This window comes from Polyodon spathula, unplaced genomic scaffold, assembly GCF_017654505.1.
Source record: "Polyodon spathula isolate WHYD16114869_AA unplaced genomic scaffold, ASM1765450v1 scaffolds_3306, whole genome shotgun sequence".
NCBI classification, from domain to species: domain Eukaryota; kingdom Metazoa; phylum Chordata; class Actinopteri; order Acipenseriformes; family Polyodontidae; genus Polyodon; species Polyodon spathula.
This window is the reverse complement of record NW_024474769.1, coordinates 3,634-8,489: the sequence shown is the minus strand read 5'-3', so window position 1 is coordinate 8,489 and position 4,856 is coordinate 3,634. Positions and strand designations below refer to the sequence as shown.

Sequence of the window (4,856 nt, the reverse complement as noted above, 5' to 3'; positions counted from 1 at the left end):
CTCTTGCCTTCTCCGTTGCTTTGTTTTCCAATTATTTTCCTGGTAGGAAAGGTTGTCTTCTGAACAGCTTCATGGACTGATTTACTAAAGACTGTTTCATTTTTGCTGGCTGCTCTTTCATTTTCTGGTAGTCTGAGCTTTCAAAGTGCTTCGCACTTGGAATGAAGTGTTTCTTCTCATCAGTGAAATGTTCCACCTCACTTAATTCCTTCTGAATTAGATTACCATGCCTTTCTAAATTTATTTTCAATTTATTCAGTATGTCTGATGCAACAGCACCTGTCTCTAAAGCTTGAAACTTCAGTTCAGAGACTGTCTGATTCCACATTTCTACAAAGTCTTTCTCCAGCTCCTCTTCAGACAAAGGACTTTTTCTTTCCCTACATGTCTCAAGTAAGCCCTGTACTTTCTCTGCAATTACTGCTGTGTATTCTTCCCGATTATCGTACATTTTCTTCATCCCTTTGTGTATAGCAATGGTGTTCTCACATTTGTGGTTGACGGAGCGTTCAATTTCTCTCTGAAGACTTTTAGTGCAGCTCACAAAGTCTCCTCTGTGCTTTTCCACAAGATTAACATGGCCATTATTTTTCTGATAATAATCTGTCAGATTCTGCAGATTTTTTTTTCTTCCTTTAACAATTCGGCAGATGCCTCAGCTTTTAAACTGCTGGAAAAGTCTTCATAGTTTGAGGAGTGAAGGTTAGAAATCCTTGTCTCGGCTTTTGCCAACCAGTTGTACATGTGCTTCCGGAAGTCCCATTCCCATTTATTATATTCAACACACAGATTACTGTAAGCCTCAGCCACAAGACTATTTCTGAAGCTGAAGATGAAATGTTCATATTTAACGGCTTTCCACAAACTCCTCACCCACTCCAGGAACTCTGTAACTGGTGCAGGAGGTTTTTGCTTGTTGACGTTTTTCAAAACCTCAATCAAGCTCTTCTTGAACTGATACACAGTCTCACTGTAGCCGGTGTTCACTGGAGCCATTGGAGGGTTACCATGCCACAGACGTGGGATGTACCAGTTATTTTTCTTTGCATCATACTCCATTATATCAGTGAATTTTCTGTTATCTCCTTTCTTTTCCATCCTGGCAGCTGCCTGTGTCATCTCATTCAGCCGCTGTAGAAGCTTATTCCTATCTCTTGCATTGTTATCATGGGCAGACACGTCCCCCACATTCTGGTGCACAAACTGACAGTTTGGTTTCTTTCCCACTTCCTTCATTCTAAGAAATGCGTGCACCACGATCTGTAGGATATCCTTCATCTCTGTGGAGTTCTCCATTGCAATGGTGACATCACTCAATCCAACGACCAGTGTTGCAAGCTCATTGTCATGTTCATAGCTGTCTTCTAGTTGTGCCAACTCTGGAGATTTGAGACCTTCAGTGTCGATTACCAAGATAAAATCGCAGTTCAGCTCTTCTTTAAGATCCTCTTTGACTCTGATTAACAGCATGAAGGCTCCTCTCGTGCATCTGCCACTGCTAACTGTAAACTGAACCCCAAACATTGTATTGAGGAGGGTAGATTTCCCAGTGCTTTGGACTCCCAACACTGTTACAACCAGCAGCCTGCTCTTGTGTTGGACTTTCCTGTGGAGCTCAATTAGAACATCAGTCACCCATATTAGAGGTATATTTGAGCCATCCAACAGCAGATCTGCCCCCAAACTGGGAAGATGTTCAAACTGCTGGCGGGATTCAGAATTGTCAGGAAGGGAGCTCGCTGCTTCATAAAGCTGCCCCATCTCACGCATGAAATGTTCCATTCCTAAAGAGCTGTTTGATATTTGTCTATCCAGGTCTACAACTATCACTTTGCTCTCTGACAACTTGCAACACTTTTTTTGTATTCATCACGAAGACCAGAAAGTTTCTTTTGTGCAGTAACATCCAAGTTCATCCTCATCCACTTCAGAAAATAGGATCGCTCTTCTTTGCTTTCACTGGATATGGCAGTGATGAAACATTCCATTGCTTCAGATATATTTTTACTGCTTTGCTGTTGTCTCAGTTTCTGTTTTTCACTTTGCAGATTGTATTTATATTCTTCAATAGGCTGGTCTCCTGCCTTTTGTAGTCTGCACTCTTCCTTTTCTATTTTAGTCAGCTCCTTCCAAAGCTTCCCTTGCAAAGGCAACTGATCCTCTTTATATCGCACCACATTGTTGATTCTAGATGTAATTTCTGCAGCACTTCTCTTAGCGTTCTGACATTCAGTGCAGTCTTCATCTACAGAGATCCCCAATTCATGTGCTTCAGCAGACATGCCTTCAATGGTCATTTTTTGTTGACAATTTTCCATGATATTATTCATAGTTAAGCACAGTTTTGACACAAAGTCTGCATCATTGGTCTGCTGTTTCTTAAATAAGATCTGCTTTCCACTTAATTTTAATTTTGATGCCAAGTGTTTCAGAGAGTTTACATTTTTCTCTGTCTTCTTTGGAAAATTTGAAATGAAAAAGCATTGGGCCTTAATATTTCCTGCAGAGGACAAGAGATCACACTCACTCTCTGCAATACTGTCAAAAAATATGAAGACTGCCGAGGATGTGTGACATAAAATAGAAAATTGCTTCTGAAAGGAAAGAAGATCTCCACGAAGTCTGGCAACAGCTACAGGTTCTGGAAAGATGTCCAAGTTGTTCTTTCCACAAGGAAGGTACCAACCTATTTCCACTAGACCGTGTGCAATTCTCCGTGTAACATTTGCACATTCCATATTACGATGGATAAAGACATCATGGTACTGCTGGGGGTTGCTGAGAACCTGATTCAGAATCTGAGACTTTGATAAACTGCAGTCACCCAGCCTGACAAAAGAGATCATTGGCATGGCAGTGCTGACTATACTGTCTTCTACAAACCCTTTCGAGTCGGCTAATGAACGGGGTCTAAACTTCTTCACAATGTCTCGCATGGCCCACAGCATTAATGTACACTGGCTGGTGCTGCAGTCGGGGAGCAAGAGAGGTACAGCAAACTGGCACATCGACATTTTTAACATCATTTCCTGCTGCAGGAAGCTATCTGAGCACAGAAAGAGTGCTGTTACGAGATCAAGTGGATTGATTGTATTACTCTCTTGAGCATCATTACTACCAATAAGTTCAAGAACACTATCAAGGTCTTGCAATGCCAAGTCTGTATCTGTCTCAGCAGTACTGCACTTGGTACTCCGAGCTGTCACATTTACATTCATTAGTCTTTTCAGAAAGCACCAGGGAAGTTTCTTTAGTGACTGTGAATCGGTTCATCTGTAATACTCTCTGATCCGATCTCAAGGACCGTACTCAATGTAATCCTGCCTGGGAAGCAGTTCTCCAGTCCCAGCTTGCACAACACATCTTCTAGAGATGTTTCTGAAAGGGAAGCAGTAACAGGTATACACTTAGCTTACTTTGGAGCAGCAGAGTGTCATTTTTTTTTTACATATAAAAAATGCTTTGTTGTTGACTAGATTTGGAACACATGAGATGCAACAATACCCTATTCAATTCCTATTGGAATGTGAGAAAACTGTGTTCTGAGTGTAGGCTGATTGGTTTATAATGTTGATGCCTGACACTGGCTATTACACTGCAGATGTAATGCCCTGCAGCACCTGTAAGTAGCCTTGAATAAAGACGTCTGCCAAATATATAATTAATAATAGTAAATAACTACTACTAATAATAATAATAATAATAATAATAATAATAATAATAATAATAATAATAATAATAATAATAATAATAAATAATAATAATAATAAAGCTGTATGAGCATTGTTTGTGAGCGCATTCTTACATGGCCTGCTGTATTTGGCAAACACCCTTCTAGTCTGTTACTGACTTCAGGTGGTTTGATTTTGACAGACAAAGTCAGTCATTTATTTCTTATTTCAGCAACAAAAAAAAAAGCTATTATTGAATTACGGTCAAGTGTTCTAAGCTGATGTCTTATCATTCTCTAGCAACACTGGACAACAAATTGCCTGAAGTTTAAAAAGCAATAACCCCTCTATTACTGCTGTATGAGAGTTTATGTCTGTCCTTGAGAATCACAACCTTTAAATAGAGATAAAAACATATCCAGGTGCAACTGTTTCTGTTTCTGCTGATTAAATGGAGCCCCCTGGGTTTAGTGCAGCATGTAACCATTCTATACGGAGTCAGTATGTTGTAGGATATAGGGATTTGCAATCCGTGTTGAAGTCAGTCAGTTCCACTGTTGCATAATTTTAGTGTCAATTTTCAGACACTGGGGGGTGGCGGAGGGGGGGTGAGGGGTTGATAGACTCTTTTTATCAAAGGCTTGCATCAATTAATTCCCGTTTGGCCCTTGAAACAATTCTTTAAAATGATACTAACTGTTACTCTCTAGGTCAAGCGTCAGAGCCTTTTCTCCATCACATGTGATTCGTGTATCATCACAAATGTACGAAATACAAGACATACTTGAGCTGGAATGAGAGAAAAAGGAAGTGCTCTGGGTCCCATTCTCCAGCACTGTGGTAACTGTGAAGCTGTACTCTCTCCCAGGTCTCAGCTCAGAGATGACAGTAAAATTAGAGGGTGCAGTAGTGGTCATATCTTGGTCACTCTCATCAGAGCTAGCGTAGATAATGTAAAAGCTGTGTGGGATCTCATCCATATTGCCAGGTCTTCCCCAGCTCAGAGAGACAGAGTCAATATCTACTGAGTCTATCTTTATCTCTCCAGGAGGGGTCACAGACGCGGGGGCAGTGGATGGACTGTTTGTTGGATCCTCCGGAACTGTAGAGTCCAGAGGAGTGGAGATGACAGATGATGTATCTGATGGACATGTGACAGGCGTGTCTCCTGTAATCTCAGGGATA

The 4,856-nt window shown here is 40.8% G+C and overlaps 1 pseudogene; it reads right to left on the bottom strand.

The window, feature by feature from the left end:
• Positions 1 to 406: 406 nt before the first annotated feature.
• On the bottom strand, positions 407 to 2,282 carry LOC121311839 (annotated as a pseudogene).
• Positions 2,283 to 4,856: the final 2,574 nt, after the last annotated feature.